The sequence below is a fragment of the Megalopta genalis genome, unplaced genomic scaffold (genome assembly GCF_051020955.1).
Source record: "Megalopta genalis isolate 19385.01 unplaced genomic scaffold, iyMegGena1_principal scaffold0020, whole genome shotgun sequence".
Taxonomy (NCBI): Eukaryota; Metazoa; Arthropoda; class Insecta; order Hymenoptera; family Halictidae; genus Megalopta; species Megalopta genalis.
Window position 1 is genome coordinate 861720 of NW_027476090.1, and position 13990 is coordinate 875709.

The 13990-nt window shown below is 37.4% G+C and overlaps 1 protein-coding gene across 13 annotated transcripts in view; it reads right to left on the reverse strand.

The window, feature by feature from the left end:
- The window catches only part of LOC117218896 (rap guanine nucleotide exchange factor 2), a 470857-nt gene that overhangs the window by 199141 nt on the left and 257726 nt on the right, over positions 1 to 13990 (reverse strand). For 4 of the 13 annotated variants that reach the window (XM_033467620.2, XM_033467631.2, XM_033467625.2 and 1 more), the window contains exon 1: positions 8040 to 8328. The exons of 4 other annotated variants lie outside the window; for them this stretch is intronic. The gene's annotated coding sequence lies outside the window, so the exon portion shown is untranslated. Of the gene's footprint in view, positions 1 to 8039; positions 8331 to 13990 lie in introns of those variants that run through there. 5 more of the 13 variants (XM_033467619.2, XM_033467624.2, XM_033467637.2 and 2 more) reach the window with 3 other exon arrangements.

The following is a 13990-nucleotide window of genomic DNA, read 5'->3' on the forward strand; positions in this document are numbered from 1 at the left end:
GGACAATGTCGAGTGAAATTTTATTCGTTGATCCTCGTCTCTTATCCATCGTCCGAATAACATTTTGCCGAACTGTCCTGACAGAACGTTTCTCGAATTGTTTTATTTGATCAGCATCGTAAAAGAACGCTCGTGATACACACGCCCCTGGGCTCTTACTGGTAATGCAACTTAAGCTTCGCCGGCTCGAGATACAACTGAAGCTGCTGACTGGATGTTTACGTTCTAAATGGAGAAGCTAAAGTTATCTCTTCGACAAGAATCGTGCGCGAGACGTTGTCCAAATGCCCTAAAATATAGCGCACGGGTAGTCCCTCGCTTTAGAAACACGGTGTTCTGCTCTGGCAGCTCGGTTATGTGGAGCGATGGACACGGATCTGGGGTCTTTTCATTGATAGTTCCTGTCCTGTTACGTGGCATTCGTTAACAGCCATGTCGCTGCCCTAATTCAAAACCGAGATACAGTAAATTCTTCCTAACTGACGCTCAGTCCGTGCGCAAAAATGGACAATTTGAGGAGGTACGACTATTCGAGGCTCGCGGCTCATTTTTATCATTACCGATTGTCAATAACTATAACAAACGAGCCGCAAGGCTCGAACGATCGTATCTTTTCTTCCCGAATTGTTCATTTTTGTGTGCAATCTGAACGCAAATTAAGGAGAAATTTGGTTGCTCAAATGGTCGTAGTTGTTAGAAAGGCATGAAAGAAACAGAATTTCTACTATAAACGGCGTTTATTTTTGTATTTCATATAAAAACACGCATTAGCCCTCGCATGATGGACCATAGTGGTCGGCAGCTGGGTCTCGCATGACCCATGCCATCATCTATTGCGTTTCACTTCCATTGATATTGCTAATATTGATATAAAGGAAGGCAGTAGGAAATAAAAAACTATTTGTTTTAGTTAAAAAAACAATCTTCTCTTCCCAAATTGTCCAATCTGAGCGTCAATTAGGAAGAATTTACTGTATGTTGAAATAATGAAGTTTAAAGGAAAAGGCATTTAAAGTTTTATTTTCTGAATAACAATTTATTTGAAGAAAGTAATGAAATATGATTTTCACTGAATATTGTACTAACGTATATTGATTAATAATTTTGCCTCAAACATTTAACCTTTTAGGTACGGCTGAATTCTGCGCGAGGCTATTTCTCTGGACGGCAGAGTCTGATACGTACTGTACAGAGTCTGATACTGTATATTCTGTCTGTATATACAGGATGTTCCAAAAATGTCTCGCAATCCGAAAGTGGCGGGTTCCTCAGGCCATTTGAAGCAATTTTTTCCTTTACAAAAATTTTCTCCGAAGCACCGTTAACGAGTTATTAACGAAAAACGGTGACCAATGAGAGGTGAGCTCGGCTGGCGCGAGACGATCGAGCCAATGAGGGGAATTGGGCTTCGCGCGCTAGTTGGCTGGGCCGCCTCGCGTCGGCCGTACTCGATTCTTATTGGTCACTGTTTTTCGTTAATAACTCGTTAACGGTGCCTCGGAGAACATTTTTGTAAAGGAAGAAGTTGCTTCAAATGATCCGAGGAACCCGCCATTTCCGGATTGCGAGACATTTTTGGGACACTCTGTAGACTGTTGTAAATCGATGTGAAGACAAAAGAAGTGTGAAACAATGCATATGAAGACGATTATTTGGTTCAAACGATGAGCGAGTGAGCTACTAGAGCAAGCCACTATAGTGGCGCGTCGTTCAGAAAGATGACATCCGCGAAAGCCACTATAGTGGCGTGTCGTTCTAAAAGATATCCGCGGAAGCCACTATAGTGGCGCGTCGGGCCTAAAAGGTTAAAGATGCGTTGGTATTGAATTATTCAGATAATTCTATTTGGCACGAAATAACAAAGTAACTGCAAATCACACATATGTTTCTTAAATGATTCAATATCAAATTAGAACAGCGTCTATTGTCTATCAATTATTTAAGCTAAAAAAAAAGAAGCAACGCGTCGTCACGGCGATAAATCAACAATAAATATACCGATCGATCGAACACACCGAAGTTCGATTTCGCAACATTACGCGGCCAAATCCGATCAAAAATTATAATTATTTAAACGTACAAATAATTCTCCGATTGTGCGATCCTCGAAATAAATTCGATACAATTTCCTTAACCGGATAATATTAATCCGAAATTTATTTTCGAACGGCCGGTCTCGAATTTCCCGTCGCGCGATTAATTACCTATCGATTGATATTTCGCCGGAACGCGCGCGTCCTGGCAATTCGAATCGTTTCATCATTTATACGTTCCGGTGAAAATCCCCTTCGGGCCGGGCTGAATTCCGCTGTTCAACAAACCGCCAATCAGAGAACGAGGCGAACGATAGACGATACTCCACAATTTATTTTAGCCCACCCGCCATGGGCTTTTTGTGTCTTTCCGATACGCTCGATTTCGTCAGTCATTCATTCGCTGGGCCCCATCGTTCATGGGAAAAGGGGGTAAACAAAAGTGATACCGTACGGTCTCCCGTATCCAAACACCCATTATTCAAGACTCGAATTATCCAACTGCTCGTACCAGAGATTTTATTTTAACGTCCTGCATGAAATACTTTTTTTTACTTTATTCGCGTCACTCGTTCGATATGAAATGTTACTTCAAAATAATTGATTTCATTGAAGTACAAAGTTCGATCACATCTACGAACATTCGATTTCTGACTCTATTTGAAGAGAAGACAATATTTTGCACATTTTGGGGCAATAATTATTGCAAGAGTAACACAAAATGGCAATATTTCTTGGGAAAGAATTTTCCGATTTTTGCATAACACTGTTTGTGGTTTATATGATTTTTATGTGGTTTGTGGTTTATATGATATTTGTTTACTACTTTACACAAATACAAAAAGATCGACGTTTTCCGCGATCTGCTGAATTCCGTTTTGGATATTAAAATTTTGGTAAATACTGCAATATAAACCTGGATTTTTCAGGGGAGATAGACACTATGATTTATAAAACTGAGTCGCGTATATATGTATATATGTATATTTCAATGAATTCCGTATTTCCTACGAAACAGAACTAATTTGCGGTTGGTTACAAACCATTTAATCCAGCTGATATTTGAATTTGAATGTCGATTAATTCTGCACACCTACATTAAAATACATCCTGAATTAATGATTTCCATTGCAACATAAATGTTTCAGTACATTTAATCGGAATTACAAACTGCATCAATTATGTAAGTACTTTAAAATCCATAATTCATGCCACCATATAATCCTCTGCGAATACGTTCGTGAAACAAAAAATATATCGTTACACGATGTAGAGACATCGAATCAAATATGTAATGCTATGTGTAATACTCTTCAATACGATCAACTTTCGTGATCAGAAAACGCGTTCAATCTGAACCCACTAATTTTGATAAAGTTCACACGGGGTAATAAGAGTAACCTTCAAAGAGTTGCAAACTAAAATATATTTGTTTATTACCTTATGAACTAGGACTGTTCGAGATAATTTTAACCCTTTAACGGTTGCTGCGACCTAACGCGGGTATCCACGGGTCGCGACGGCTTCTCGAACCGCTACGAACAACTTGAACAACCGCGAATCGAGTGTCCCACTGACGAAAATATTCCTTCAAATTAGCTATTCGTTCCCGTTATCATTGATCTGCGAATCATTATCTTCATCTTACAGAAGTAGATTCTCCTTTCAATAAGATTAAAAAGCTTTAATTAACACACTGGTTTGCTTAACCCGTTATCCGCCAATGTACCATTTTTGGGACACTTTTGCAACATTTTTTCTTTTAAAAACTGTCTCCTCTCGTGGGACATTAAAGTTTATTAGTGATTACGGGGAATTCAGTTATTTCAGCGCAACTTTTTGAGACATGCATGTTTCCCTGAAGTTTTCTCTTGAAATGGCACAAGAAATCAAATCAAAATATAGTAAAATTACTAAGATGTATACAAGAAATGTCAGCGGGTTTTGACGAGAACGCGAGAGGCGTGCTCACGACGGTCCGAGCACTTCAAAGGCGCCATTTGAAAAGAGCGATAAGGCAAGTTTGTAGAAGAAAGATCGGTATGCGAACATAGCACGCACTGTATAGTGAGATTTATAATCATAAAATCCGGAGGAAAAGATTTTCAAAGCTGAACTCAGTCTGGTTTGAAGCGTCGAGCAGTATAGATAGATGTAACGAGTGAGAAAATCGGAAAAGTGATTCTTCTCTTGGTAAATAAATTGTTTGGTAAAAGTTTGTTTGGTAAATATCATCTTGTGAGTTAGTAATAACAATTAGAAATTTTCAACCTATGTATTTATTCATACTTTTTATTAGAACAATGGCAAAACGTTCAAACACGAATGAGTCTCATGACACAAGTAGTAGCGAAGATGAGCTCCAGATAGACGTTTACACAGATATGTTAGAAAGACTAACTGTAGAAGGTTTTCTTCTACAGTTAGTCTATCGTTTTGATAGCAGTGATAGCGATATCGTCCAAGCAACAATGCGACGAGAGAAAGAGTTCGCATAGATAGCGATTACAACAACAAAACAAAATTATAAAACAAACAATAACAAAATTATAAAAAATAAAATATTGATTTTTTTGCAAATTTCTCGATTTCGGCCAAATTCGTATAAGTCCAATATCATTATAACATGTTAGTTAGTTCCAAAACCATACTAAATAATCGTTTCTGCCGAAAAGTGGCGCTGAGGGTTAAATTGACAATCCAAATCGCACAACAATATTGCGAGGCAAATATTTATTGATTTCACTTACGGCAACGGTTGAAATCTTTCTAATTCTTCTTATTGAATACTAATCGATTTTCATATAATCTTGTGCGCGTGATTAGAAGTAAACTAAGGGACACGAATTCTTGGAATCGGCATCAACTAAATTGCTAAATATATTTTCTGCTCATATTTTCAGCCGTGAAATATATTCCCGCATGTGCACACCGAAAGCTACGAACGAACTTTCGCAATGTTTTGTGGAAATGCGTATTATATACCAGAGTTCATTAGTTTTCTCTCCAATAGCCCGAAGGGATGCAATAATACAGCGACTATTAGGAACATCGACCGTGTTACATGCGGGTTTTAATTGCGTTTGATAAATTCTCTAGCAACAAGTTACATAGACAAAATCAAGACGTTTAATGAATTTCTGCTGTAACATATATGCTTCATACTTTTTCGAATCAATCCTGCTTTTTCCAACGAATTTTCTTTCCATGAATTCTGGGAAGTACTTCAGTACTTACACGAAAATGTGAGAAAAATGACTCGCATTAATATTCGGACACCTTTTAAAACAGAATATTCATGCAAGCCACTGTATATTATTTTATAACAATGACAAGATCGAATTTTTTTTGAATTGCGTACCATGTCTGTTACGACATAAGTTTTAATGAAAAAGTTAATCTAGAACTTTTCCGTAGAAATATTCTTAGAACACCAAGTATTATAGAACAACAAATCTGAAACCAGTCATCTCGGCTGGTTTGGTAGTCCTAGCGTTAAATATATTGTCAGTCTTCAAAATTTACGCATATTAATTGCTACACCAAAAACTACAACAATTACAGTAAACAAAGAACAATTTACTCATAAAGTAAAAATAAAAAAGACCACTTTCATTGCAGCAGTTGCTCGTCCAGCCTTCATACACCATCTCGAACAAATAATTGTAATTTGTAATAAAAATGTATTTTTATTCATTTTATTTTATTTATTTTTATTTTTAATATAACCTTGACAGCAAAATTGTGTTAATCGTAATACGACTGGCAACCAAAATGTTGAATGAGAAGAACTTAGCGTTGGAAAAGTAATTGTTTTGCTATCCTAAAACATTGCTATCCCGTTCTGGTTCCTTTCAAATTCCATTATCCGATTGTCATCTCTCTCCAAGTACGAGTACACAGTCGTGCACATTCTGAAAAGTGAAAATCTTGACCGAACACGGCGAGAAATGTACGAACAACGTCGCTCCGAGGCATTGACAAAGAACCTGCATCGTTTACCTACATATGTATACGAAGGGAACAAACACGCGCGGCTCTGCCATTTAGGATAATTGAGAGAGAAAGTCGAGAACCGCTTCTAATAGCCTTTTAAGAAAAATCACGCGCAAATCGGAACAGCGAGAAGGTTTATCGCGATCCAGAATTGGATTGGTACTCGCAGACAGCACAATTTCTGCTTTCATGGTCTCTGTGACTTCGTCGTTTAGTTTACTTTCCTACGGTTTTTTTTTAAAATGATAAATCGCCTTTCAGAGAAAAGGTAGAGATCGGAAAATGTTACACAATCGTGGTCGTCAAATAATAAATAATAATAGATCATGGTCGTTAGATAAGTGAAAATGTAAATTTCGGTCGGAAAAGACCTTCGGAACACAGCTGGAGTAACTTGAATCCTGCGGAGCTTTTTGACTAAGCGATAGCTTAATTGTAAATCATTGTAATTGTAAATCATATTCTAGTGACGTCACTTGTTCCTCGGTGAACATAGTAAAAACTACAATCTTCCGATGCAGTATTTTTATGGAAATCAATTTTTCTGCACACTGTCGTTCTCTCAGTGACAAAAAAATATCACTCTTAAAAGTTCTTTTGAGAATCTGTTAACAAACTCGTAAGTAATAGGATAATTCAACGCGATTTTCGAATCTTGTTGGATTTTATCGTAATTTGAGCTAAAATAATAGCACGAAAAAGTATATAGACATCTTAAAATACTGAACAAATTCAGAATTTCTAGCCGTAAATAAAAGAATTTTATTTTTTCCGCATCGTATCACCGACTCGATTATGAATGCAGTTTAAACCCTTGAAACTAAAATACGAGAAATCCCAAATTTGATACAAGCAAATTATCGAAATACAACTCTGGAAATTTACACTTAAATTAGTCCTAGGGTTAGATATTAAAACACCTGTAATCCTCCAAAATACATCACATTTGTAAGCTCTATTCTCGGCATGCTTTTTATTAGGTGTACTTTCTACAATTTGTCCAATAATTAAAACACTAAAACTGAGATGAACAACGTATTTAACTTTTTCATAATTTCCATGTAAACAGGCCTGCGCTATTAGTATTACACAATTTTCTACCCCTTAAAAAATGAATGTTCCCTGATAAGAACGAAATTTTCGAGTAGCTATATCTACAATTTGGGACTCGAATCGTCCCAGTATCTAAACTTCAGTGCTTAATGTTCCTTGTATAAATCTACAATCAATATATATATAAAATAAAAGACATTAATAATATATAAATCTACAATCAATATATATATATATATTGTAGATTTATATATTGTTAATATCTTTTATTTTTTTCTATAGATTTATTAATTGTATCTATATATACAATTTTTCTTGTTTGAAAAATATATGAATATCTATAACAACGATTTATAAATATATAAAATAAAATATTGTAAATATCCAGATATTTTTCAAACAAGAAAAATTGTCCACCGATCGCTCGCACAAAAGTCGAACAGCGGAGACCCAGTTGATAAAAAAAAAAAAAACTAGAATCGCGAGCAACTTAATCTCATCAGCAACGCAACGAAGAAATTCCCGGAAAAATCGAAGAAACGGTAGAAGCTTACGAAAGCAACCCCTGTCTCGAATTCGACAACGGGTAAACAACGGCGACCTCCGGCCGTCCACTTTCAAATATTGCACGCGTTCGTGTTTCTTCAATTACCGCGGCACGCGCATTTGCGCAGCGCCGCCGCGCCCGCGCTCTTTCTCTTTGAAAAGAGGCACGTAGAATTACCACGATTCAAAGTCGAGGAGGCGGCTGTTCACAGGAACGGCCCCGCATAATGGTTTATCGCGGCGGAATCATGGGAGAGAGAGCTCGGCTCGTCTTTCTCGTTCCGTCGTCGTCGTCGTCATCGTCGTCGTCGGCGTCGTCGCCGTGGTAAATATAATCTGAAGCAGCGATCGATGAGCCTGGTTCACGGATCGGGAGTGCACACAAGGTGCGCGTCCGGCCGCCGAAATAACCTGTCCGCTCCGCTCTCTCCGGCTAATCCACAGATGATTGCACTGCCCTCACCGGAAAACAAACACATCGGCCACCGCCGCTGGACGTGTCAACAAACCGTCGACGATATCGCCGATCTCGTTGCGCGGAGAGTGTCTCGCTCGGCTGGGGTAATCGCTGGATGGGCACGTGCACGCGGCACGAATGAAATCGAATGACAGTCACAAAAATCCACTACTACACCACGGACGGAGTCGAGGCAGCGTGTGCCACACGAATTCGCAATCCCGAAGCGCGCGTCGCGGCGTCCGAAACTCTACTGCCAGCCACTCCCGCGCTGGCTCTCGCGACGCGACGCCCGCGACGCGCATGCGCACAGCGCCGAACGACAACGCACGGTGGGCTAAAATCGTCGAATGGACTTCATTCTGAGTCCTGGGCAAATTTGAATTCAGATGAAATTAAGAAGAACAACTATTGGGGGTTGGCAACTAAGTAATTGCCGATTTGTTCAATGAAATAAAAAATTTTTTTTACTTGAAACGAAGTTTAATCTGTAATGTATTTTCCATTTTGTTCGATGACCTTTTGCCGTCTCTCTGACAACTTGAAAATTCCACGCTCGTAGAAAGTCTGATCCTTTTCGACCAAAAACTGAGTTAAGTGAGATTTTACAGCGTCATCGTCATTCAAAGTTTTACCACGAAGGGAGTTGTCCAGGGATCGAAATAAGTGGTAATCCGATGGCGCGAGATCAGGGCTATATGGCGGGTGTAACATCAATTCCCAACCAATATCCATCAATTTCGGCCGAGTGGACAAAGACGTGTGCGGCCTAGCATTGTCCTGCTGGAAAATCACACCTTTACGATTGACCAATTCTGGTCGCTTTTCCTTGACCGCTGCATTCAATTTGTCCAGTTGCTAACATTCACGGATAATAAAAAATAACATAATAATAATAATAATAATAATAATTTTATAATATAACATTTACGGATATCATAAAAATGGGAGTGAGAGACATCTATAACTGAAATCGGCAATTACTTAGTTGTCAACCCAATAATTGGCATCGTTCATTTCGAACCGTTATTTGAGCATCCAAATAATATGAATTTATCTTCGATGGCTGCTTCGAATAACGAATTCCTCTCCGTTATTTTGTTACGTCAAACGTGAAAATAATCCTTGACGTAATACTGAAAATATATTAGAATGCAACAACCCTGCAACCCAGAAAGCCTAACAAAACGGTACATATTGTAATGTATTATGTATAACAATAATAATGAATGGTAAATTGGTTGTCAGAATTCGATGCAACGTTGAACTATTGCCATTGCCACACCAGAACCCAAATTTAAACATAATCGGGCATTTATAAAACTAGAAATACAGTAATGTCTCCCTAATTGACGCTCAGATTGTCCACAAAAATGGACGATTTAGGAAGTGGAGATACGATTGTGTGAGCCTCACGGCTCGTTTTTATAATTTTTGATAGTCGGTAACTAAAAAATCGAGCGGCTCCTTTTTAAAATTCTTGATAATCGATAACTATAAAAATGGATGGCCCCTTTTTATGATCCTTGAAAATCGGTCTCCTCTTTCCAGCTTGTCCATTCTTGTTTACAAGTCGAGGGTCAATTCGAGAGAATTTACTTTCGGAAAAATTCAATCAAGACTTTCTTCTCGAAATACAGTAATGTCTCCCTAATTGACGCTCAGATTGTCTATAAGAATGGATGATTTAGGAAGTGGAGATACAATTATTCGAGCCTTGCGGATTGTTTTTATAGTCACGAATTGTCAACAAATATAAAAACGAGCTGCAAGGCTCGAATAATCGTATCTCCTCTTCTCAAATTGTCCATTTTTGTGCACAATCTGAGCGTCAGTTAGGGAGAAAATCAGAAAACAGAGGCAATAATGAAGCCAAAAGATGTATTATTATGGATGCAAAACATGCAGAAATATCTATTTGTATAATAATTTGCAGTCTTATATGGAAAAAGAATAGAGTAAGAACGAATATAGAAATCTTCAATTTGAACGAAATAATTATCATGAGATATTTGACTACACAGTTAATCACATTAACATCTGACTACATTTGGTCGATTAACCAAAACAAATTATTTGATACCAACAAAAGATCACTTCTCCATGCAAATTTCTTTTTCTTTCTCATCATTAATGAGTAATACCCACGGAAACTGATTAATAGAGGGTGGTTAGTTAAAGTATAACGAAAGTTCTGTAACGATAACAGTAGAACTCTTTACAGCGGAAGTTTGATATTAAATTCATTAATGGTTCCGCAGGGAATGTTGGTATCTTGGCATTAATTAGAAAACAACTTTTAAACAATTTCAGTGGAATAATTGAAGAAAACATCATATTTCAGCATTAGTAACTTCTCTAGAAGCTTGCGAATTTCATTAATCCCTTGCTGCATAATAACTAGTCAGACTGATGAGGAAAATTCCAAAACAAATTTACAAAATATAAAAATCACTAATTTCCGTCAAATCGAAGATAAAAATTTGTCCTCAATATTCGAGTGAAACGGCAAAGCAAACATGGAACATGTAACAAATACAAATACAGTAACATCCCTTGCACGTTTTTCTTACTTCTCTAAGCAAACGCTAGTATCCCCACCATATTGCTGCGCATCCAATCCACAGCGAATCCTGTCTGAACGATAACCCGTCAGCCAATCAGAGCAAAGCAATTGCTTTATGCCCTCGTTCTCGACTGCTTAGTAAGCTGCAGCCGAAAAGACGTGCAGAGTCAAGTAGGCTAGATTGCATACATATACCAGTTATCACCAGCGCACCGTTTCTGGCCATCTATATTATTGGGTTGGCAACATTTTGTCGCCGATTGTTTAGTAAACTAGATGCTGCAATAATTCGAAGAAAATTCAAGTCAATTGTATCAATGTTCTCGAAATTTAGTCCCTGTTAAAGAGTGACCTAATCTTTTCGTGACTCGCTGAGACATAATATTGGGTTGGCAACTAAGTAATTGCCGATTTCAGTTATAGATGTCTCTCACTCCCATTTTTATGATATCCGTAAATGTTATATTATAAAATTATTATTATTATTATTATTATTATTATTATTATTATGTTATTTTTTTATTATCCATGAATGTTAGCAACTGGACAAATTGAATGCAGCGGTCAAGGAAAAGCGACCAGAATTGGTCAATCGTAAGTTGTCATTTTCCAGCAGGACAATGCTAGGCCGCACACGTCTTTGTCCACTCGGTAAAAATTGATGGATATTGGTTGGGAATTGATGTTACACCCGCCATATAGTCCTGATCTCGCGCCATCGGATTACCACTTATTTCGATCCCTGGACAACTCCCTTCGTGGTAAAACTTTGAATGACGATGACGCTGTAAAATCTCACTTAACTCAGTTTTTGGCCGAAAAGGATCAGACTTTCTACGAGCGTGGAATTTTCAAGTTGTCAGAGAGATGGCAAAAGGTCATCGAACAAAATGGAGAATACATTACAGATTAAACTTCATTCCAAGTAAAAAAAATGTTGTATTTCATTGAACAAATCGGCAATTATTTAGTTGCCAACCCAATAAATGAGGGGAAGTCGCGAATTACTACAATTTGAAGCATACCAAGCATGCTACGTGCACACTAAGTTTTTAATTGTGCATGTCTATTACGGTCTTTGCCGTTACTGAAATCATAAAAATGTTTTCTCTGAGTTTCATAGGTGAACTTCAAAACATCAAGCGTGGCTCAAAAATACCGCTGCATCGTTCTCAATTAATTCGAATAATTAAGAAAGGAAATTGCAAGTGATGCGAGCGATTCTCATTTTCCAGGAAAAGAACAAATCTGACTACGGTTCCTAGCGAACACCAGATCTTCACAAACTATCAAGAATATAATACTAAATAATTATTTAAATAATAAATATATTATTTCTACTGGATACGTATAATTAATGAAGCAACAATTTTTTATCACAAACTATTTATTTAACTACAGTTATCACAAACTATTCTACATATAATCTTGATATAAGTCTTCAAATAACCTTGACATAAGTCTTCAAATAAGCTTGACATAAGTCTTTACATAATCTTGACGTAAGTCTTGACATAAGTTTTGACATAAGTCTTGACATAACTCTTGACATAATCGCAAAAAGCAAAAAGAAGAAATTAGTGGAGAAAGAAAATACAATGCAAGTAAAATTAACAGCAAAAAGGAGAAAAGAGGAGGAAGTTGCAGAAATCAAGAAAAACAAGTTAGAAGCAAAAAGAAGGAAATTGAAAGAAAAGGAAAATACGAAGAATGAGAGAAGCAAGGAAAACATTAAAAAAACGATGCAAAAAGAATGAGTAAAATAAAATATATATATATATATATATTACACAGAGGCCCACGAAAGTGTGTATTAAAACCACGATATAACCTATAAAATAGATGAACTAATCTACTAGACAACAACTATAATACTTGTTTTTTAATTATGCTCCTTCCATTAGCAAACTAACAGGGTAAAAGTAGTACGAATAATAGCTCCGAAGAAAATAATAACGACAAGGGGTTAAATTGCTCGCGAAAGCCTGATAAAATGATTTTCCGTTTCACCGTGAAAAGGATCCCGGAACAAGTCTAAAACATCGCGTTTCACAGTGCAGATTACCCTATAAGCTTCAATATCACAGCACGGCTTACAGTCTTTTATAGGTTTCAAAAAACGCACGGCGACCGGGCACGAAATGAGTGAAAAAATTCATTTCGGTCGACGCAGTCCCCGGGTCCACGAAATTTAATAACTCCCAGTCACAAATAACTTCGAGCGTGCTTGTCGTTCACCATAATGCTTGGAAACGGAAAAAAGTGTGTGTGTGTGTGCGTGCGTGTAAAAGAGAGAGAGAGAGAGAGAGAGAGAGAGAGAGAGAGAGAGACGGAGGGGATGTAGGGGCTGGCAGAAAGGGTGAATCCGCTGTCACTTCGGGAACGCAGGGAACGGTGGGAACGGTTCCGGGCTTCGTACGGGAAACGAGTAAATTTTCCAATGCAAATAAAACTTCCAGCGAAAGGGTCCGCGATTAAACCGACGGGGGAGGAAAAAATGAGATACGCGAAAGCCTTCCGCGACGCTGTTTGCTTTCCTCGTTTCGGTCGTTTCGGGGAACTCGCGCGAACGAAACGACAATAAAAAAAACTGGAAAAAATGTCTGCCAGCTTTTCCGGTGATACAGTGTTGGCCCTGTCCGGGCGTCGTCACCGCAAGGAGCAATTAAAAAAGTGATTAAGCAGAGGATGCTGCCGCGCCCCGGACAAAAGTTCCTTTCAAGGCCGCCGCGACGTCACCCGCTTTCAATTTTCTCGCTGGTCGTCCACGCGTCCGCATATTATAATACCAGAGGAATCGAAATTTTGACGAATCCTCCGCGATTTTCCCTCAGACGTAATTATAACATGAGCCATTATACCAATAAATATTTATTTAAAATAATTATCTGAATGAATTCTTCTGTGGCGAACATTTTATCGGAGTAATGATTATTCTGTATATTATATTATATATTATTTTATTATTTTGTTTTATATTTTATTATTATTTTATTATTTTATATTTATATATTATTATGTACTATATTATTTTATATATTATTATTCGTCATAAATTATTCGCATAATTCCGTATTATAATAAGTTATTCGGATAAAGATTGTAAAATTGCTCGAATAATAATGTGAACAATCGTTGACTCTGTTTATTTTTGTTCATAGAAAAATTAGTTATGCATCGATGAACAATCTATCCAAAAGTAACAAACTTTTCAAAGCAACATTTGAAAAAGAATTAATTGTAACTAGGAATATAAATAGCTATGAAAAAACCCCTTAAATGCTATCATTTTTATTCAGATCGAGAGAGAGAGATTATTTCCCGTGTACAAATAAATTC